The 24917-nt window shown below is 35.0% G+C and overlaps 1 pseudogene; it reads right to left on the bottom strand.

Annotated features, from left to right (window-relative positions):
* Positions 1-22082, bottom strand: part of LOC100400570 (glyceraldehyde-3-phosphate dehydrogenase pseudogene) — a 130042-nt pseudogene extending 107960 nt beyond the window's left edge.
* Positions 22083-24917: the final 2835 nt, after the last annotated feature.

The following is a 24917-nucleotide window of genomic DNA, read 5'->3' as shown; positions in this document are numbered from 1 at the left end:
CATCACACATTGGGGCCTGTTGAGGAGTGGGAGGCAAGGAGAAGGATAACATGAGGAGAAATATCTAATGTAGATGATGGGTTGATGGGTAAAGCAAACCACCAAGGCACTTTTATACCTTTGTAACAAACCTGCACATTCTGCACAGGTATCCCAGAACTTAAAGTATTTTTTAAAAACCCATATTTATTTATTTTGATATATACATTATATCAGTATAGTTATATATGTAAATTTTTAAGAGTAAACATATATAAAACATATACTGGTCTTTGATCAGGATTATATTGTCAATATAAATAAAAATATTCTTTAGAATATAAAATTCCTGACTCTTCAAATTATTTCATATTTATTAATATTAACAATACTTATTGAAATGCTTTTAGCTGCCTATGACCATATTAATAATAGGAATAATGACAGCTAATCTTAATTGAATACTCCCTGACTGTGGCCCAGTTACAGTAAAATAAACACTGTTAGATATACCTCATAAATCATTACAGTAGGTCTATAAAACATATTGTATTACTAAGCCAGTGTTAGGAATGAAAAACTGATGGGAAGGATATGTACAACACTTGCTCAAAGTTACCCAGCTAAGAAGTGGCTAGGACAAGATTAAACACCTATGCAGTTTTCCTTCCTGAGCTGAAGTTCCTAAATCCTTGGCTACATGGCCCCTTATTGAAAAGTCATAAATTGGCTAACAGAAAATTCACAGAATCATTTTCATCTACTTTTCCAGTACCAGGCCTGTTTACAGTCCCAAGCCCCATACAAAAGAACAAAAATTTTTTCTACTTGAGATAAGGAAAAAGTATGACAGAAGGTATTCTGCCGATATTAAAATACTTTACCTGAAAAACTGAGAATGGGGGCTGTTAACCTTTGGGGAAATGTAGAGTAACCCCATGTGGTTTTAGAATTCTTAACTATTCACAGACATAGTCATTTGAAGAATGAATAAATCCATGAATGACTACACAAAGCTTATTCCTATATCATTTTCAATATCCTTAAATTATGCATACATCTTTAAATCTGTTGCCTCATTCTCAAAGCACATAGTCTGTAATTAGTTTTTAAAAAAACGTGTCTTCCTTGTGTTTGATGACTCTAGTCCTGAAATGCCTTAACTACCTCATCATGTATCATTTGTTGTGACCTGTTCCATTCTTCACTGGGACTAGCCTCATAAGTCATCTTCCTAATTTTGGACTAACTTAATCCCTTAAGGTCAGTGCTAATATTTCAGCTTTGAACCATTTCCTCTTTTCTGTACCACGTATTGAACCTATTAATGATGCTGTCTTTAATACATCTCACTTGCTTTGAATAGGTTTCTGCACCATTCTACTTGTAGGTTGTTCCAGCCAAACTCCACCTAAAAAGTTCTAAATAATTCATCTAGTATGGGAAAGTGTGAAAAACAGAAAGAAAAAAAAAATTAGAAAGACCAGCAATAATCTCAGTTTTTCATGAATTTGTTGAGCTCCACTTACAGCAAATTTCCCATTATTTCCTGCACACTGTCAATACATAAGGACTCAAATTAAAAATAATATATATGTTTACACTTCAAAATTTTAAAAGAAAAAGGAGAGAGAGAGAAGAAAGTAAAAGAAAAGAAACCCAAAAGGGAAAATATAGCTCACGAGAACTGGTGAGTTTCTACTCAGAATCCTTATTATTGAATATGATGTATTATGTTTTTTTTAATTTATGTATAATAAAAATAGAAGGAAAGAATTATAAAAATACCTTTAGCTGATATCATTAGATGAGAAAGCTGGTATCTATAATTGTGCATAAATCTCCAACCACAAGCAGAGGCTCTAACTTGTATCATAGGTGCTGTAGTCATCCTTTGCACCTTTCTCACAGTTGTAATAATGCCCCCTGCAATGAGGTTTACCAATTGCTGCAGATAAACTTAATCCTGTTAAATGCAGATGATGTCATGAACACTTATCTTACTAATTGCATGCTCCAATTCATCACTTCTTAACAAGCAAGAAGAGCCAAGATAAAGGGCTGCAAGGTGATGTTGACTGGCACCTAAACTACTGAGGGCAGGGCTCAGCCCCAACTCACACACTTCTGTTGCCTTGAATCCCAAATTAAATGCTCTCCTGATCAAAGAACACATATTATTCCTTTATCCATCCATTATCACTTAACTACAAATGCATGTCTCTGAGCTCTTTCCCTCATGATAGAAGAAAAACAACATGAACAATTAGAACATACCACCTGTTCAGTACTTAATGCAGAGAAAAAAAAACATGGCTACAGAGTTTGAAATTAAAAATCCAGTAGCCTATGCTCAGTATAAAATGTAATACTGGCTTAGTAGTACATTACTTATACTACCAATCATGGAAGATTTAAGGTACTGAAGGTATGAACTAGAATACTGCACAACAGACATCTGTTTTCTCTTTGGAAATTTCTGTCTGAAGACTGTCCAAATGAGGAATGTGATTGATAAGGCTACAGTAGGCCTGTCTCTTTAATCAACACTTGCTACTTGGAGCATGATAACAATAGCTGTCATAAATGAATAAAATAAGTAGACAATACAGTACATCAGACAGCCCAAAGGTAGCCTGTTGAAGCCTCATTTGTGGCTGACAGCTTCACCAATGTAAAAAATGAAGGAAAAGATTATTTTCAGCAGGCTTATTTGATGCTAAAGCTCAAAACCCAGAGAATTTCATCTCTAAAAATAAAAGAGAAGACTATAGATCATGTGGTCTCATACTTATATTTTTGAGCAAACACAATCATGGTAGAAAAAGAGGCAGAGAACTACAAGGGGTCAGATAACTCAGTATTGAACTAATATTTGTTCTAACTATTCTCTATCATTTAGCATCCTGCCAAGAACACAAGTGATTTCTCTTATTCAAAATTTCTCACTTTAGGTTCATTTGTAATCCATTTTCTTGTTATCGGTTTTTCCTTTTATGTTTTTTTTTTCAGTTGAAAAAGTAATATTCAATAAAATTGCATTCATATTAATAAGTTTTTTATTTCAATAGAACATAGGATGAAAATTTTGACTATACCTGAATATTTATAATATAAATTTTGAGAGTATACAAGTTTAATATTTTAGGAAAATACAATGTCAAATTCTATCAAGCTCTATCTTCAAACTAAAATAGTAGTTTGCTTTCAGATCTTTTGAATATTATTGTGACATTTCCCCATTCTACGTTTCTGGAACCTCAGATGTAGGAACCATGTAAGGGTAAATAGTCTAGGTCTTCGTTTTGGGACAGGGATGATTTACTACAGTAAATTTAGATTGACACAGGGGCTGAGCCGGGTTTCAAGAGTGAGATAGAGAGCTAATGGTAAAAATAACAATGGAAGCAAATGCCAAAATGTACGAAATATTTATTATGTGTCAGACATTTCACTAAGCATTCTCGTACAATATTTCTTCAGATCTATGAAGCTCTTACTCAATCTTATATGGTAAATGGTTTTATTATAGCCATGCAAAATAGAAACACTAACATAAAAATGTTAAATAATCTATTTAAATTAACTTAGATTATGAACCAATTAGCTGTGTCCTTAGACAGAAGCTGTTAGCACTACACTGAACTACACCACATTTGAAAGCCTGCTGAGGAAGATTCCCTAAGAGAAAACGGTATTTGTGTCTCAATATTTCTTCCCATCCCCTCAGTGACTTAAGATATTTTCACTAAAGGCCAAAGCAGATAGTCCAATAGGAAATACATGTAGCTACATGGCATGGGCAGAGAAGGAAATTCCAAACAAATGACAAAATAGAATCTGACACCCTAGGTCTCAGTAAACGTTTTTGAATGGACAACAAAGGAAGTGACTAGAATATAACCTCTGAAAAAACTGTTGTGAAGCACCAATGGCCTTGAAAAAATATATGGAGCCGATGTAAAGGACATCCAGTTCATACTGACAATTGTTGAATACATTATTTATTGTAGATGGAGTTGTAGACACAATAAGTACTTATCACTCCTTGAAAATATGTTTCTTGTACTCAGGAGAAGAGTCCGGAACTGTGGTTTCAGAAGGATCTTATAAAACAGTAAAAGAAGTGGGGCATACCTTTAAAATGCTAATAATATATTTATAATCATCCTAGTGTGATTATTTACCTTTTGGTAAATCAGGTTCTCAGAAAACTAAAATTAAAAAATCTTAACATTGCATATGCAAGACTTAATCTGAATAATCATAAACTTCCATAAACATAAACATTATTTACATACTACACCATAGTGGCTGTAGGATAGTAATTTGATAACCTTTCTGTACTATGGTGTAGCTCTTTAAGAATATAAAAAGACTCTATTATATCACAGAACTTCTATCTGGATGGTAAAAAAATCCAATCATTTATAATTGAAGAAAATATGGTCATTTTAGTGGGATAAGAAGTAATATATGAAAACAGAAAAATAATTAACTATCTTCAATGTTACTTAAAGAAATGGAACTAACAAAAGTGTAGTCAAGGAAGAGAGGGTAGTTCTGTAAAAACATATAAAATAACTTTTCAAGATGAAACTTTTACATATGTAAAAGTATTTGTCAAAGAAAGTAATAATAATTCCATTTATGCATTTGTTCACATATAACCAATAACTTACTTGTGATGTCACAGAAAAAAATTCAAGCATCAAATGGAAAAGCAAATTTTAATAGGCAAGAAACTAGTGGTCTTTAAACTAAAACTAGTGGTCTTTAAGCTGACAATATACTTGTTTGACCAAAAAATATTATTACATTTTAAAATAATCAACTTAGCAAAATACAACAAAAAACAGAACATTTCACATGAACATCTTAATTTATGGTATGTGTTTAAATATCAGGATATCTCCTCATATTCTTCATAAGTACAGTCATAAGTCTTAGTAGATGCTACCAAGTTTAGGCAGGTTGTCTTATCTAATTATCCTCAGTCCCCACCATTCCATAGTGTCCCCAGTAGAGAAATTACTGACTTTTGCCATTTATTGCCATAACTTAGCTGTTGTTTTTCACAGTCATCTTGCCTTCTTTATTTTAATTTTTATATACTATATAGGCACATCAGTGTTTCAATCTTGCTGTGAGATGGTCATAGATCCCTTTTCACATAGAGTTTTTTATTCTCTTTCTTTTTCAAAATTATTGTCCCTAAAAGAATAAAGCCTATAAGCCTCCAAATAGTGCATTGAAACTCAATCACATTTAGAAAAGAAAGCCAAACAATTCAGAAGGAATAACAGAACTAGGGAGTGCCAACTCTGAAAATAAAATTCTTGATTTTGACTTCCGGCCTAGTGTGCCGAGGAAGTATAATCAGTTGCTCCAAATCAGTTATTTTAATAATTGAAGTAAACTACTTAACAGTCAAACATTACATATTTAAAATACTTAAATAAGTCTAGATATAATCAAATAATTTCACTTTTTAATTCCAAATAATGAAGTGTTTGGTTGCAAGATATTAGATCTTTCATGGAAGAAAGTAGTTCAGTAAGTCGAAGTAGAACTTTGAAAGGTAAAATAAAACTGATCAAGCTAGGGACCAGGTTTGGCAAAAAGTATTACATAATATGACTTGTAAAGTATCAATTATTGTGAGCAATTTTTGAAAGACCTTATCAGAGCATATTACATGTTCTTATAAAGGGGAAAAGAGGTAAGTATCAGCATTATTGAAACCCTAATACTGATTATTACATCAGGCTTTGTAGATTCATTTTACCATTTAATTTTCATGGACATGCTATGGATAGGGTATTGCTATCATCCCTATTCTTTACTGAGAACTGAGATTTACAAAACAATAAGTAAATTTTCCAAAATTAATGACTAATAATGTGTACACAGAACTGTTTCCAAATTCATGAGGTAATTGCTGTTTTCCTTACTTTATGCTGTTACAACAAATTACCATAGACTGGGTGACTTAAAGAGAAAAAACTTTGTTCTCACAGTTCTGGAGGCTGAAAAAAATAAAGATAAAGGTGTCTGCATGGCCAGTGACTGATGAAGGCTGATTTCTTTGTTTGCACATGGCCATTTTCTCATTGTACACTGACATGGCAGAGACTGAGAGAAGGAGATGATCTCTTTGGTGTCTCTTCTTAAAGAGCACTAATCTCATTCACCAACTAATTACCTCTCCAGGGCCCCACTTCTGAATACTGGTAGTTTGGGGATTAGGGTTTCACCATATGAATTTTGAAGGTACACAGACATAGCAGTTTAGCAATTGCTAACAATATTACTCTTACACAACTATTTTTCTTACTTAAATATTTTCAATCAGTTATTTAACACATGGAAGCAGTGAGATTACCTTGGTATGACCATAAGAGTTTATCCTGGAGATGTGTATGTGTGTGTGTGTATGTGTGTGTGTGTGTGTGTGTGTGTGTGTTTGTGAACTAGAAGCAGTGGATTGAGAATCTGGATAACAAAGAAACATTCTACTTATTCTGGTGATTTTAATGCAAGATAGGAGCTGGTTGTTCACTGATTCATTAAGTGACTATTTTTGTATGAGGCATACTTGGTGACTAAGCTTTCACAAGGTAATTTGAGGTTAATATTGACACGGAATTAGAGTTATAATTCACATAAATTCACACAAAAACATTTTTACATTGTCTACTGATTTATATGTGTGTATATATATATATATATATATATATATATACATTGTCTACTGATTTATATGTGTATATATATATATCTGAGATAAAGTATATGGAGGCTACCTTTCTCCAGGGATTTATAGGATAAATAAACAAACTCTTCCAACAATCATAAAATTAAGAACTGAAATAACAAGTGCATATTCTGAATTATAAAAATCATTCAAACTTATGAAAGGCTTATATATTTGATCCCAATAACCTATCTTATATTTCTTCTTAAAATAAAAAGGTTAGAGGCAAAAAAAAAAAGGCCATAACTAAACCAAGTACAGATAAAGGAAATAAGAATGAGAAACAGTGTACGTATGTGTATATGTGTGGACATGCCTATAGGTATAGTGGTGTATGAATGTAAGTGAACACATTTAGTGATTGAATAAAATCTAGTAAGTATATGTGTGTATGCAGGTTTGTGTTGTGTTTTGGAGCTGTTATTTAACTTTTACAAAACATTCAAATATAAAACCAAACAGGATTGTCACCTATATTGCATAAATAACCAAAGAAAAGTTACTTAAATGGCCATAAAAGAAAAGTTGAAAATAAATACAGAGAATTAAATTTAATTCTCTGCCAACCTACAGCCAACTTACAGAATGGGAGAAAACTCTTGCAATCTTTCCACCTGACAAAGTTCTAATATCCAGAATCTACAAGGAACTTAAACAAATTTACATGAGCAAAACAATTCATCAAAAAGCGAGTAAAGGATATGAACAGACACTTATCAGAATAAAACATTTATGGGGCCAAGAAACATACGAAAAAAAACTCATCACTGGTCAGTCATTAGAGAAATGCAAATCAAAACAACATTGAGATACCATCTCACACCAGTTATAATGGCAATCATTAAGAAGTCAGGAAACAGCAGATGCTGGGGAGGATGTGGAGAAATAGGAAGGCTTTTATACTGTTGGTGGGAGTGTAATTTAGTTCAACAATTGTAGAAGACAGTGTGGCGATTCCTCAAGGATCTAGAACTAGAAATACCATTGACCCAGCAATCCCATTACTGGGTATATACCCTAAAGGTTATAAATAGATCTATTACAAAGACATGCACATGTATGTTCACTGTAGCACTATTCACAATAGCAAAGACTTGGAACCACCCAAATGCCCACCATGGAAAGAAGATAAAGAAAATGTGGTATGCATACACCATAGAATACAACCACAAAAAAGAATGAGCTCATGTCCTTTGTAGGGACGTGAGTGAAGCTAGAAACCATCATTCTCAGCAAACTAACACAGGAGTAGAAAACCAAACACCATATGTCCTCAATCATAAGTGGAAGTTGAACAATGAGAACATATGGTCATAGGGAGGGGAACATCACACACTGGGGCCTGTTTGGGGGTAGAGGGCAGGAAGAGGGAGAGCATTAGGAGAAATACTTAATGTAGATGATGGGTTGATGGGTACAGCAAACCACCATGGCACATGTATACCTATGTAACAAATCTTCACATTCTACACATCTATCCTAGAACTTAAGTATAATAATAATAAATAAATATCTTCATTAATAATATTTCTCACCTTTTCTAGAGATAAATTTAATTTACAGTTGGGCAGGGCACAGCAACTCATACCTGTAATCCTAGCACTTTGGGAGGTCAGGAGTTCAAGACTAGCCTGACCAACATGGTGAAACCCCCATCTCTAGCAAAAGTACAAAAATTACTACTCAAGAGACTGAGTTAGGAGAATCGCTTGAACCCAGGAGGCAGAGGTTTCAGTGAGCCAAGATGGCACTACCACACTCCAGCCTGGATTCACAGTTATAAGTAGCCTAAATTAAAAATATTTCTTAAGGAAAAGATTGAGGCCAGGAGTGGTGGCTCACACTTATAATCCCAGCACTTTAGGAAGTAAATGCAGGTGGCTTATGAGGTCAGGAAATAGAGACCATCCTGGCTAACATGGTGAAACCCCATCTGTACTAAAAAAAAAAAAAATACAAAAAATTTGCTGTGTGTGGTGGCAGCCACCTGTGATCCCCGCTACTTGGGAGGCTGAGTCAGGAGAATCGCTTGAACCTGGGAGGTGGAGGTTGCAGTGAGGTGAGATCGCACCACTGTATTCCAGCGTGGGTGACAGAGTGAGACTCTATCTCAAAAAAACATTTTTCTTAAAGATCGAGACACTGTGTTTTAGATAATTGTGTTTGTATGACAAAATATCTATACACATGCGCGCGCGCACACACACACACACACACACACACCCCAACAAACAAAAGAACTTTTTCTGTTATATACCAAATCACACTTTTAATTGTGTGGTTAATTTTATTTTATCTTTCTATGTGTTTCTCTCTCATCAACTTATCTATTATTTATCTCTTCATCAATCTATTCATTCATCTTCCAGTCAATATTCTATTACTTTTAATATTTTAATATAAACAGCCTAGTTGTTTTGATTTGTATTAATGCAGACTGGCACAACATGAAATGACAGAAAGACTGTTATTTGCATGGAATCTCCTGAGATCTGCTAATAATTCTCTTTGGACTCTATTTACTCAGATTAATAACTGTACAGAAATGTCATTATCTGAAGAGCACAAATCTGGGGACAGACAGAATTTTAATCATGGACTGTGTCATTGACTGACTGTGTGATTTTGGTTGTTTAAATAATCCAGACTCTAGCTTCCTTAATTATAAAACAGGAATAATAATAGACTTAACTTTCTTATATGCTAAGCAACATAAATTGCTTTGGGTATTCAAAGAAGATAATTAATTGCCATGGGTTAGGAATCTGAAATAGAAGTTTGAATTCCCAGGAGTGAAACCAATTTAGCAATACTTACATTCCAGAAGCAGGCTACTTAACAGGTATAGATAAGCCTCTCTGACTACCTCCTAGATGTTTTCTGCCATGTCAGCAGTAGGCAGAGGACCAGTTGAATCCATGTCTACATTGTTTACATGTAGAAGCTCAAATTATGTGATGTGAACTATGGAGGGAGATACTTCACACTTAACATCTGTTCTTCAGTTTCCCCCACAGAATACCTCCAAATGTGAAACGAAACTCATCAATAACAAACCAAGGAATGAGTCTAAATGACTGACATTTTGGAATAACATATTTGACCCTTGTAAGGTCCACCAGTTGTGGCTTTATCAAGAAAGCCATTATATATCCACAGTATTCAACTTTTAGATATACACATCTAGAAAACACATTCACTTGTCTTATTTTAAATCAATATTTTAACTTTCAAAATATTATTTCAATGGATATTTTGCCACACATTTATGCTAGTTTTTATTACTTTCTCCCCTAGTGTGTAAAATAACAAGAGAATACAAATTCCTTGGCATGTCAGTCATTTCGAATTTTGTTATTTCCAGAAGTCCTAAGAGAATTCTTCTCTCACAAATGTAACTATAAAACACATTTGATTTACGAACTTTTAGACTTTTACATTTATCATATGATCTGAATTTTTTTAAACCAGTTCCTACCAAAAAAAATGGTGAAGTTCAGACCATATGATAATTTTGATATTAACAGTCTTCCGAAAGACTCAGTGAATGAACTAGTCATCTATATTTGCTGATTAAAAACAAAGTAAGACAAACTTATTCCATAGTGTACTACTTTGGGTTTCTCTAATTAAGAAAAACTGTTTACAAATACTACTTTTGAGGGACAATAGCATTTCTCTAGGATACATCTACATACATGCAACTAAAGAAAATAATTTTTATACTTACTTTATCTCTTATAGGAGTTTTATAGCTAAGTAAGAGTATTGTAACGCAAGAGGTATATTATAAAAATTGCTTTGTTATATGTGTGTCCATGTGTATTTGTGTATTACATATAGACAGTGTACTCACTGTTGTTCAGTAATACATTTTATGGTGAATGGTGGAACCAGTACAAATTATGTGTGAATTTGACTTACGAACCCTTTAAATGCACTACCTCACAGACATTACAAGCCAGAGAATGTAGGGACTTTAATCCAGAACCCACAGATGTCAAGATTAACACATTACATTTTGATTTCTTGAAACCGCCTGTGCAGCTTAATTTGGAGATTTTTTTTAAAGAAAATAAAACTGAGAAGTGCTACAGCAATCATACTTTGTAATTTAAAAGAAAATAAGTACCAGTAGTCCATTCCCAGAAAAAAAAATTATATATATATAATATAATTATATTATATATATATAATATATTATATATATGGGAATTTTATTACTCTTATCTATATTCTCCCACCTGCAAGAAAAAAATCTATGCTTCTCCTCACAATAAATAACACTAGGACGAGGAAATATCTCTGCTTAATTTCAGAAGAAAGAGAAAAAAACATCATGAAACATACATATGCAAATAAGAATCTGAAGGAAAAAGCAATGTGGAGGATAAGGCATGATTTCACCGCTGGGAGGGAAATGTAGCCTGGCAGGAGCACAGCTACTTTTTCATAGTGAGAGCCATCTACCCAAAGGTAGAAACCAAAGGAAGTATAAATCGGAAAAATTATCGTCAGTATATTACATTAAATGTCAAAACATACTTTCACAGACTATGTGAACTACAATCTTATTTTGAGAGTGAATCCAGAATTATGATTATATTTGGAAGCCTGATTCTGTTTGCCTCATTTGGTCCATTTTGGTTGTACATCAAGGCTTGAACCTAAGGTTTGTGATATAACACTGTCTTTAAATAGGCTCCATGACATTTGAAGTTATTGGCTGGGAAATAATCAAGTTTTTCAAATTCATAATAGCCTTGCTTTGGGGAAATTAGTTTTGATTTGATGAGTAAATGGATCACTAAGGATCACTGACATGGGGAGTAGTGGTGGGAAGCAGTTACAGAAACCACTAGTTAACATATGTCAGGGGTAATAGTATCAGGAATGCTGATGCTCGTGTCAATGAGATCCTGCATGCCAGTTAATTTCAAACAAAATTAACAACAGCAAACATCTTGATTGTGTTATAAAACCTGCAGCCATTATTTTTTATTAGCTGTTATCTACCTACCTGTCTGTTTATCCACTGATTGATTCATCGGTGTGTGTATGTGTGTGTGTGCATTTCAGAATGGAATGAGTCATGAAAGTTATATTCGTTCATGCATAGATATTTGTAGAGGGCTGCTGTGTGCCACATATTAAGCAATTGCAATTGAGTAAAATAGTATTTAAAAACTACTCATTGCCTTCAAGGAGCACAGTGTCTAACTAGGGAACTCCGACAAGTAAATAGGCAATTACAGTGTAGAATATTTCTGGGGCTCAGAAAACAAAACCCCCAAACGAAAACCTCAGCAGCAGTTTCAGAAGCTAACGTTTTTCTCTGACATTCTCGTGCCCTCTTGTCTCTCCGTTCTATTCTCGCATGAGGCAAGCCATAGAAATTAGAATCTCTCTTTCACAACTGTCGGTAAACAGATCCCCTTTTCTCCTAAGACAGCCATAAAATCTAATTAAATTATTCTAATTTTTCCTCCATCTTATCTGTGTAAAAACTGGCCGTAAAGAAATTATCTGACTTACCTCGTTTGACTGAACATCTTAAGACCCTCATTCGAAACATGGTGCTGCCCTATACCCAGAAGAAGAAAAAATACGTACTTAAAAATGTCAAGAAAAATCTAGACCGGCAGGCCTTGCTGGGTTTCCCCACCCAGTCTATTAGCATTATTAGATCATACACCTGTCTTCAATAGTATTTCTACACAGCTGTCCATACTTTGTCAATTTCCCCTATATCTTAGGGTCTGCGTTTGAAAGGCTACCGAGTATATTCATTAAATGAATGTGTAAGGCTTTTTTCCTCCTAATCTGCCTTTTGCAACTTGATTTTTAGTAAAACTGCAGTGGGATGAGGGCCTTGGAATCCACAATAGCAAGTCTTATAATATAAGGTTAAGTACAGAATGAACCCACAATGAGAAACCTAAAATTTGAAGAGCTTCATTTAAATTATGGAATTTTCTAATTCTTTCCCAATGAAAACAATAACATACAGCACATATTTTTCTGAAGCTGAGACGATATCTTTTTACACATTAATTTTATCACTGATAAAATGATTCATTTTATCATTAATTTGAAACTGAAACACAATGGTCATTACTTGCCCAAGCTTGAGAAGCTAATTATTATCAGAATTGTGAGTAGAATCCAGGACTCCAAATATGAATTCAATGCTTTGTGCCTAAGTTATGGTACTTCAATTTAAATTTCTTTTTAAAATTAGTAGAAAATAGTGGAAATTGAACATTTGTAAAGTTAACTCTTCTTGCTCATTTTTCCTTTATTTTTTTCTCCAGTTTGCAGTGAAATTGCTATAACAAATAAAAAAAGCAAATAGATAACTAATCAAATTAATGGTTTACGACTGAAGAATAACATCATATAAATGCTATTACTGATTTTAGAAGTTCCATTCATTTCAATGAAACCTATATTTGGAATTTCACAACTCAGTCTACTATAAATAGGAAGGAAGGAAATGGTTTCTGTGTCTGACCAAACTAATATGGCATTTGGGTATATTCTGTTAAATTCTGTACTTTGATATGATGTAATATAATTCAAAATAATACTTTTATGCTACATATAATGTTTCATTAGAGATTTAATGAACAAACACTCTAATCCCCCTCTGTGCCACTATTTTAAAAAGAGACTCAGTATTATGATTAAATGTAACTGCAGGCATAGGTTGCCTAGGTTAATAAACACCAGAAAAATGAATTGGCCATTCTAGAACTGTGTTCTCAGCTGGAGGACAAGTGATAACATCAATAACATTGTAGGCTAACTCTTGGCTCTAAGTGACACTCAGGAAAATAGGATCGAATATAAGTTTGTCTCAACCAAATGGATACGATATTAATGTCTTTATATCTACAACTGATTTACAGGTTAACTGTAAGTCCAGAGCCTTTGTTATGGAGGCAGATCAATTTTATCCAAAACATATGTTTAAACTGATTATCGTTTTGGCTCTGGAATCAGTGAAGCCTGTGAATCTGTTTCAACATTCACTAGCTTGCTGAGTCTTAATTTCTGAAATACTCTGAGTTCTAGTTCTTTTTTAACCATAAAATAGATGTAAAATTGCAAGAAAGAGATCAAGAATTTTTGTTATATACAAAGTGTTAAGTAATAACTGTAAATTCATTAAGTGTGAAGGTAGAATATAAAAACAAAGTGGCTATAAAGGAAGTTATTATTTGAGATTTGTGAAATCTGGACTTTACCAGTCTAGAGTATATGTCAGAATATGTTTTTTCAATGGGCCAGATAATAAATGCTTTAGTTTTATGTAGGCTATGTAATCTTGGTTGAATTTAACTCATTGTAGCAAAACAGCAGCCACAGAGTATATGTAAATAAGTATGAATGCTTCTATTTTCACATACACACACAAAAGTTTACCAAAACAGGTGGGGGTGAGTGACAACTCCAAGCTTATGTCCCTCCGTAGAAAGACTGAAAAATGATTAGAAGCCATCATAATCAACATTGTCAGAACACTGGAAAACAGGTTTATAGCAACACAGTGAACACTAAAGCAATAAAAACTCAATGTAAAAATAACAAAAATGCATTGTGGCAGTTTTACTTTCCCTTTCTATAACCACTCTCCAGCTGAAGAGCAGTATTGCAGACAGTCCACATTCCCAATGTGAGAGAATAGTCCGTTTCCACAGGCAGAAAAGACAAGTTTATTTGCAAATTATTTTTACCCTTTTTCACCTATATAGGGACTACCTTAAGAAATAATGTAAAGTACGTTCATCTGTTTTGTCTATTGCACAGCATATCCAACCTCTAAAAGTGGTGAGGATTTCTTAAAAATATTGTTGGACTCTTAAGAAATCTAAGCTTGAGGCAAAAGACATTTGAGATATATAAATGAACATCCAAGGCCTGGAAACACAATAAGAACAGAGACTTTACTTGGAAAATTAGGGTAATGAAAAACACCTATGAGTTAGGAGAGATTTGAAAAGCCTCACACATGCCAATTATATGGTACATGTTCAAAAAAGTCCTAAGAAGTCCTTACGTTTTATATATTTCGGTAACTTTGTTTTCTCTCATATTGATCCCTAGCCTTTTATTTTTCAGCTTTTAAGTTTTGAGGTACATGTGCAGATATGCAGTTTGTTACACAGGTAAATGTGTGCCATGGTAGTTTGCTGCACAGATCAACTCATCATCTAGTTATTAAGCCCAGCATCCATTAGCTATTCTTCCTGATGCTTTCACTACTGCCACCACCTACCACTCCACGGGGCTCTGTGTGTGTTGTTTCCCCCAATGCATCCGTGTGTTCTCATTGCTCAGTTCCCACTTATAAGTGAGAAGATGCAGTGCTTGTTTTTCTGTTCCTGCATTAGTTTGCTGAGAATAATGGCTTCCAGCCCCATTTATGTCCCTGCAAAAGACATGATCTTGTTCCTTCATATGGCTGCATAATATTCCATTGTATATATGTACCACATGTTCTTCATGTAGTCTACAGATCCATATAAATATCAGGCAAGATAAAGAGATCCACACTGAGACATACAGTTTTGAAATTACTGAAAGCTAACGACAAACCGACAATTTTGCAAATAGCTAGGGGAAATCAATTTATTATTTACAAGGGATTTCCAATAAGATTAAGAGTTGATTTCTCATTATAAATGATAGAGGTCAGAAGGTAGTGGAATAACATATTTTAGTCCTGAAAGAAAGACAAAAACAGCAACAACTGCTTACTGAGAATTCTACACCAAGCAAAACATTTTATCAAAAGTGAGAAAAAAATTAAGACATTTACAGAGAAAACAAAAGATGAGAGGTTTATAACTTGCAGACCTGTCCTATGAAAAATACTGAAGAGATTCCTTCAGGTTGAAATTAAAGAACACTAGACGATAACTTAAAGGTAAATGAAGAAATAAAGGTTTTCTCGAAAAAGTAAGTACATGGGCAACTATAAAACCTAGCATTGGGCCGGGTGTGGTGGCTCATGCCTGTAATCCCAGCACTTTGGGAGGCTGAGGCGGGTGGATCACAAGGTCAAGAGATTGAGTCCATCCCAGTCAACATGGTGAAACCCCATCTCTACTAAAAATACAAAAAATTAGCTGGGAATGGTGGCACACGCCTGTAATCCCAGCTACTCAGGAGGCTGAGGCAGGGGAATTGCCTGAACCCAGGAGGCGGAGGTTGCGGTGAGCTGAGATTGCGCCATTGCACTCCAGCCTGGGTAACAAGAGTGAAACTCTGTCTCAAAAAAAAAAAAAACTAACTAACAACAAAAACCTAGCATTATTTTATTTTTAGTTTATAACTTCATTTTTATTTTCTATAAATGTTGAAAAAAATGTGAAAATAATATAAATTTATGTTATTCAGCACAGAATGTATATGAATGTATCTTGTGAAACAACATGAAATGGGTAAGAGGACTGCACAGAAACAGAGTGTTTCAGGCTAATAAAGTTAGGCTGGCATTAATTAAAACATACATGATTATAAATTTAAGATGTTAAACACAATTCTTATGGCAGTCAAAAACAATATTTTTAAAATGCACACATAAGAAAATGACAAAGGATTTAAAATATTTCACTGTAAAAAATCCACTAATCACAAAAAAGATATTAAGAGAAGAAATGAACAAAAATGTACAAGCTATAAAAAAAGCAAAATGGCAGAAGTAATCATCATTCATAATTTCTATCAATGTAAATGAAATAAACTTTCTAATCAAAAGGCTAAAGTTAGTGTAATGGATTTTTTAAATCATACAGCTACATATTTTCTATAAGAGATTCATTTTAGATCCAAGTCACAAATAAATTGAAAGTGAGAAACAGAAAAATATAACATACAAATGGTAATAAAAGAGAAGTATGGCTCTACTAATATGACATGAATTGACTTTAAACACTGTTACAATTGAAAAATTGTATTAAACACTAGTAAAAGGATCAATTTATCAAGAAGATACAATAAGTATAAATATGCATACACTAAACAACAGAGCCCCCCAAAATATACAAAAGAAAAAAGAAGTATGTCAGAATGTCTCTTGTCCACCAATGACGTGACTGACTTATTTATGAATCAGAGTAGTTCTAGAATTTTGAAAGAAAAGTTTTTGTGTACATTATTCAAAATGTGATTGCTGCAGACACAACATACTTTTGATTTTAATCTGTATTATAAATAATTTTTCCTCATGATAGGCTTAATTCTGAATAAATAACAGCATAGAAAATTAAGCCCCCAGTTATAGTGTTTGCCATTTTGTGTACTGTAAATGCTCTCACTGTTGCCAGTTTCAAACTTCTGATGTTATGTCTCTACATACAGTTGGGAGGTGTAGAATACCATTATATATAGTATTTTCACCATTCAGGTATGATGGCCATAAAAAACTTTAGAAGCATAAATAATTGCAAAACCTAAAATAATTTAAAATAAATAATTTTAAGTATATATTTTATTTTTAATATAATTTATTAAAATATATTTATATAGTATAAATTTAATGACTGGGTTTAAAATCAGTTCATAAAATTTCTAAAAGTTTAACAATTAGCTCTTCTTGAGATGGTGTATGTTAGTTCCAGCACACCAATGGAAACCATTACATATATGTAATTTTAAAAGAGTGAATTCAATTATCATTGAAATATTTACTAATTGTACTATTCAATGGTTAATCTGACAAGTCCCCAAAATACCATTCTTTTTACTTCCAAAAATATGTCATTCCCACGGATGTACCAATTTGAAAAATCTAAATTCTAAAAATTAGAGATTGTTTTTTCCTTCCTCATTTTAGTTTCTTTATTATGATACTTTAAGTTCTGGGGTACATGTGCAGAATGTGCAGATTTGTTACATAGGTATACACGTGCCAGTGTTTATTGCAGCATTTTTTTTACCATAGCCAAAAGGTAGAAAAACCCTAACTAATGAATCTTTAATGAATGAATAGATGAACAAAATGTCATACATAAATACAAAGGATTATTAGTTAGCCATAAAAAGGAATTATGTTTTGATGACACACTACAGCATGAGGAACCTAGAAAACATTTTCTAAGTGAAATAAGCCAGACTCAAAAGGACAAATATCGTATGATTCCAAATATATGAAATATCTAGAATGAGCAAACTCATAGAGACAGAAAATATATTAGTAATTACTAGAATGTAAGGAGAGACCTAAATAGGTGTTGTTTATGAGTATAGTTTTTGTTTGGAGTGATGAACTAATTTTAGAAATAGTTCTGATGGTTATACATTTTGCGTGTAATTACTTCCACAGAATTATACACTTAAAATTTTTTAAATAATGGAAGTATATCACATTAAAATTTAAAAAGCAAACAAATAGGACGTGCCTAAGCTTGACTCATGTTCACTAATTTGCTGACCCCTTGATTATGGCAGTAGTTAATATATTTTGGAATTTAAAATTCACTTAAAGACAATTTAAAACACAAACTGCTGTTTCCTTAAGTCTCTGATTCATTTTTTTCTGGAATGGAACATTTTTTTTCTTTTCTTTCTTTCTTTCTTTCCTTTTTTTTGAGACACAGTCTTGCTCTGTCACCAAGCTGGAGTGCAGTGGCACAAACTAGGCTCACTACATCCTCTGCCTCCGGGGTTCAAGTGATTCTCCTGCCTCAGCCTTCCAAGTAGCTGAGACTACAGGCATGCACAACCACACCCAGCTAATTTTTATATTTTCCATAGAGATGGGATTTCACAATGTTGGTCAGGATGGTCTCCATCTCTTGACCTCATGATTCACCCTCCTCAGCTTCCCAAAATGCTGGGATTACAGGCATGAGCCATTTTGCCCAGCCAAGAATGTGCATTTCTAATAGGTTGGTGTATGATGTGGATGCTGCTGGCCTGCTGATCACACTTTAAAAACTATTAGACTACATTATTCCTAAAATCGCTCCTCTGTCTCATCAATGCTGTTAATTGATTTGTTTTGTGTTTTGTTTTTCTCTAAGTAAAGTGATTAACTTATTCTAATCTAATAATGTTTGGCTCAGTCAGGCAAAATCAATCCTACATATAAAATTATTATCAGCTGAAAAGAAATAGAGACAAAGTTGGGAAGAGATTAAATGTGAGAGCTAATGTCGGATCCCCTGGATGGAACTAAAATCCCAGTTCTATCACATTTCTCCTTCTAACATTGGAACAAGTAATGAACTTCCCTGAGATTTAGATTCCCTTGCCCATAAAGGAGAGTGAATAACAAAAACTCTTCATAGAGTATTTTGAGGATTAAATGGAATACTGCTTATAAAGTTGTTAGCAAAATGTCTGGTACAAAACAAGTCCTAATAAACAGTTACAAATGAAAAAACAAAAAAGACGGGGAATAAAATTAATGATAAATAAATCTGATGTTGGTAGAAAAAATTCTAAAACTCTCAGGATAGCTTCATAAAGTCAGTGTATTAAAATAAATATGGCATAAACCCTCCAATCTGAGCCTTACAAAGAGTGGAGATTTGCTTATTGTGAAAAAGGGAAAGAGTGGAGTATCTATGAGATAATTATTAATAATACAGTTTTATGAAATATTAGCACATTTTATTAAGTATCAGCAACCTCAAACTGGTGTTATTAACTGAACTTGAGGGAGAACATTTAATCTCATCAACTATTCACACTGTTCTAAATCTGAGCTAAGTAAAAAACGTGATAAAGGAGTGAGTGCAGAAGCTAGTTAAAATGTGTTTTCCTTTCTGCTCCTCCTTTATACACACACACACACGTATATGTGTGTGTGTGTGTGTGTATAAAGGTCTGCATAAATGTCTTCTTTTGAAAAGTGTCTCTATATCTATATCTATATGTATCTATATAGATATATATACGTAGAGAGAGATATACATATATCTATATAGATACATATATAGATATATATAGAGATATAGATAGATAGATAGATAGATAGATAGATAGATAGATAGATAGATAGATAGATGATAGATAGAAGACAAGAATAGGATGAATTAAATATACATCTTCCTGTTTGCAGTGACAGTTCTGGCTTAGCATTACAGTTGTCTTGATTTCTCCTACAGATTTAACACACTTTCCTACTTTTTTTTTTCTTTTAGGTTTTATTTTATTTTATTTGAGGTATATCCAAAATGTTTTTATTTTTGTGAATCACTTTTATATTGTCTGTTAAAGACCTTGATGAGTTTGCATCTTGTAAAGTGATTCTTTTTTTTTTTTTAAGTTCTGGGGTACATGTGCAGATAGTGTAGGATTGTTACATAGGTAGACACATGCCATGGTGGTTTGTTGCATCCATCCCCCCATCACCTACGTTAGGTAGTTCTCCTGTTATTCCTCTTCAATACCCCCACCCCTACTATCACTCCTCTACCCTCCCCACCCCCCAACAGGCCCCATTATGGGATGTTCTCCTCCCTGTGTTCATGTTTTCTCATTGTTCAACACCCACTTATGAGTGAGAATATATGGTGTTTTGTTTCCGGTTCTTGTGTCAGTTTGCTGAGACTGATGAGTTCCAGCTTCATCCATGTCCCTGCAAAGGACATGAACTCATCCTTTTTTATGGCTGCATAGTATTTCATGGTGTATATATGCCACATTTTCTTTATCTAGTCTATCATTCATGGGCATTTGGATTGGTTCCAAGTCTTTGCTATTGTAAACAGTGCCACAATAAACATACATCTGCATGTGTCTTTATAATAGAACAATTTATATTCCTTTGGGTATATACCCAGTAATGGGATTGCTGGGTCAAATGGTATTCCTATTTCTAGATCCCTGAGGAATCACCACACTGTCTTCCACAATGATTGAACTAATTTACACTCCCACTGACAGTGTAAAAGTGTTCCTATTTCTCCACATTCTCTCCAGCATCTGTTGTCTTCAGATTTTTTAATGATCTCCATTGTAGCTGGTGTGAGGTGATATCTCCATGTGGCTTTGGTTTGCATTTCTCTAATTACCAGTGAGGATGAGCATTTTCTCATATGTTCGTTGGCTGCATAAATGTCTTCTTTTGAAAAGTGTCTGTTCATATTCTTTGCCCACTTTTTGATGGGGTTGTCCATTTTGTTTTTCTTGTAAAAGCCCAAATAGCAAATCCCCTACAACTGAATCTCTATAATACCTGACATTTTCTACATAAGCCATAAGTGCCAGCAGCTGTGCAGATACTTCTGTCTGGCCAGTAACTAATCCAGAGCAATTATATTATTTAACATAACTTTCACAAGAGAATTTAAAGTCTATGTATAACCATAGCTTTTATAGTAGAATCTGCTATAGAGCCTATCATGAGGAATACATGTTTAATCATTACCCCTTTTATTCCAAACCATGGAAAAAGAACCTAACAAATGATGTCCTTTTAGAAAAGTGAAAGACTCCCAACAATGTTCTCCTTAACCCATGATGGGGGTTAAGAGGAGTGAATCAATGTTCTGTTTCTGACTGATTATGAGGCAATGTATGTACCATTAAAGTTTCTCATCTACACTGGACCTTCGATTTTGTCTATTCAGGTATAAAGTTATTCATGTATAAGGCTGGCTACAAAATCCTTCACAAATAAAAGTATACCACATAAGTGCACACCAGAGACCCCTTTCACTTCTATTGTTCATAGAAGTATAAGCAAGGGAAAAATAATCAAAGACAGGAGTCTCGTGATAGTAGAGAAGTCTTGATCTGTGATCTTGGGAAAACCTGTTTTACATCAAGGATGCCATCTTCTTCTGGGGAAGAAGCTTTAACCATCTCCCCTGGTTAGCTTTACCTTAAAGTTTCCAATGGGTGTACAGTTCCAAGAGTGTAAAGGAAGCCTTCTCAGTTGTGAGATTATGAACCCAAGGTTCAAGGTCCCAAAGTTTTGCTTTAGTGTGGATGCCAGTGACAGTCTCTTTTTAATGTTCTCAGAAGATCCATTTTCACGTTCTACTTTGTGAAGGGGTTGATTGTCCTTAGTGAACCATAAAAACCTTACTTTACCTGGTAAAAATACACCATAGTATAATAATCTACTGTTGCAATGATGGCAGCAGCACCCTGTCTGGAACAGCTGCTGCTATCACCTTGGCTACAGCAGTGAAATATGACTGGAAGCTGGGATAAGTGGGAAGCATGCCCCTTCTGAGGTGGTGGAGTTGGAACTCCTGAGAACAGTTGCAGCAGCCCAAGTAGTGGCTGCAGACCTGGGATTTCCACTCCATGGACCAGGCAGGAGACTTGTCTTTCCAGGCACAGCTACAACTGCCCAAGCCACAGTCACAGATCCAGGCATCTTTACACTCTTAGGGGCCTAGGAAAAACTCCCAGATCCCTGCAGGCTTGGATGTATCTTCTGCTCCCATTGCCTGGCTCCTCCCCACTCTTGACAGGTGCTCTGATCTTGGAGCAAGGTTGTGGCTAGGCCCAGGTGCTGTTGCAGCCCAGTGAGTGTGCACATGCTTGGAGCAGTGCTGACACACCAGTACTATGCTGCCTCTGCCCCCAACCCTACCCAGACGTTGGGCCCTGATGAGCATGGGAGGGAATCTGAGGAGGTGCTGAGGGCAGCTTGGCACTGGCTTGCAGGCTCCCCTTGGCACAAACAGCCTGGGTGCCATGAATGGCAGCAGGAGGCAGACATGCTCCTGCACAGAAGGGAGCAAATCCCTGGTGAGGCCCTACCTTCAGGCCAGGGAGGGCATGAAGGCTGGGGTCTGGGCTGCCAGTCTCATGGACCAGCTATAAACTTGTGATGGCTTTTCTGGGCTCACCCATGGCCTCTCGTGGACTAATCAGTGTGCATTTCCTCCCTTCTGAAGGCCATAAAAGCCCCAGGCTCAGCCACAACTGAGCAGACATTGGGACAGCCAGGTACAGAGAGGATCTACTCACTCCCAGGCCTTGTGTGTTCTGAGAGATGCAGATGTCAGGATGCCCAGCTGCAGAGAGGAGGTGCCCACTCCAGGTTCTCCTCTGAGATATTCTGTCACTCAGTATAGCTCCTCCTTGCTCAATCTCCACTTGTCTGTATATCTCATTTTTCCTGGAGGCAGAACAAGAACTTGAGACCTGCTGAATGGCAGACCTAAAAATGCTATAATAGAAACAGGGCTGAAACACACCCCTTACTCACCATGCTACAGGTGACAATAAGAGAGAAGGAAAAAAGAGCTGTGGCTTTATGGGGAGCTTAGACCTGGGAGCTCTCCAAGCCAGAGCTATGACTCCCCCTATGGGAACTTGCTGTACCAGGAGACTGCAAGCTTCCAGGCACAACTGTGTTCCCTGATACCAGCCTTGGAAGTTGCTTGTGGTGTGTCTGATCCAGCCAAAGCCTTACAGTGAGCTACCACACATGCTGGCACCTGGAGCTGTCTGTTCTGGTGCAGCAGCTGGTGTGCCTAACTGTGTGCAGTGGCTAACACCCACACTCATTGGCTCACACACACCTCACCACTCCACTCTACGTTGGAGTCCAGGCTGGTAGTGAGAGCTGAGCAGGCCCAGTGGGCCTGAGTAAACTCAGGCAAAGGCGAGCCACAGAGGTTTTCAGCCAGGAGAGCAGCACTCTCAAGGGTTTCACAACAATAACAAATCTGTCTCTTGTATTTCTCCCTTTCTTCCTGTAGTTTATTCAAAAAACAAACAAAAATCTTTTATTACTCTTTAATATTACATGAAAATCTTGTCAAAGAGAGAAAGCAAATCTTCCCCTTTGCATTAATGTATTATTAATGTCTATCCAAATTCTAATATAACTTTATAAACAACCTGATTAAATCTTAATCAGTTTGACCATAAGGTGAGATTCTCATAAACCTTTTATAACCCCTTACAAATTTTTCTTAGGAAGCTGATCAGTGCTCTAAGAAAATCCTATTGTGCTTTTATTTCAATGTTCAATTCATGGAAAAACCTAGTAATACCCCTTAATATTTAGTCAATATTTTCACATGCAAAATTTCTTTCACAGGATTAATTTTTTACACACCTTCCATAATTTATCTTATCTAATTTAAAACAATCCTTTAACCCTCTAAACTAGGCAAAAATTTATATTCCCATATCTTCTCGTATTTTACTAAAACATATTTTACTTTCCTTACACACCTTGCATGTAAAACTGTTCTTTTTTCAGTAGTGAGATACATGTCATAATGGTAATGCTTCATAATGTTAAAATCTGAAGAAGGGTCTGGTAAGTTATTTTAATTATGTCCTAGGTGGATCCTAGGGCACCTGATAGAAATGCAGACAGAAAAGGTCTAACTATATCCAGCATAGCTAGGACTGTGGCTGAGGCCATGTAGCTCCAGGCCTTACCTGGCTGCAAATCAGGCAAGCTTAACAATTTTCAAAAGCCAAAGAAACAGTTTATGACCTTAAAGCATTTAGCAAACATAATATTTGACCTGCCAAAGTTAGACCAATGTCTTTATTTTACCAATAATAGTAAAAGTCTTTGTTTCCCAAAGATTACTAAAGTCACATGAACTAAAAGATATTACAGCTTTTTTTTATTCAAAATACTCTAAGTGCTCATTTTTAAAGCCAATTAATTAGAGCTCTTTTCATAAACATCACGCACAACACATATATAATTACACAGACGAACAGAAGAAGATCCAGTAGTTGCAGGATTTTTCATTTGCCAGTTTTTAAGTTTCTTAATTGGATTACTGGCTTTAGGGTGGCGTCCTTGGAGGAACTGTGAAGGGGTAGTTTTAGGGGCTAATAAGCAGGCACAGCTAGAAGACAAAAACATCTCCAAAATTCTGGGTTCCATTTTAATAGCTGATCTTAGATTCTGTAAAAGGAGGGAAATGCTATGGGAGAAGATCGTGCAATGTTTTTACCATGCATTTTAGTTCAAGACAACCCAGGCCAATCAGCCTATTTTGTAATTAGCCCATCTGCCATGGAGAGTCTCACTGCTCAGTGAGGGGTGGTGACCTTGCCATACCATACAGATGGCTAAGAGCATGCTTTTTTGGTCCAAATGTGCAAAGAACTGAGTATCCCCCTATAACTGCCATTTGCCATCCTTAAATGTATATTTAGCCTTGGATTTTGAGAGGGATTTATCCACCTCCCAGTTCTAGGGTTTCTTGAGGAAAATAGATGTTTT

Source organism: Callithrix jacchus, chromosome 12 (assembly GCF_049354715.1).
Source record: "Callithrix jacchus isolate 240 chromosome 12, calJac240_pri, whole genome shotgun sequence".
Lineage (NCBI taxonomy): Eukaryota > Metazoa > Chordata > Mammalia > Primates > Cebidae > Callithrix > Callithrix jacchus.
Note: the sequence above shows the minus strand (reverse complement) of the source record. Positions and strands in the feature narration are given on the sequence as shown.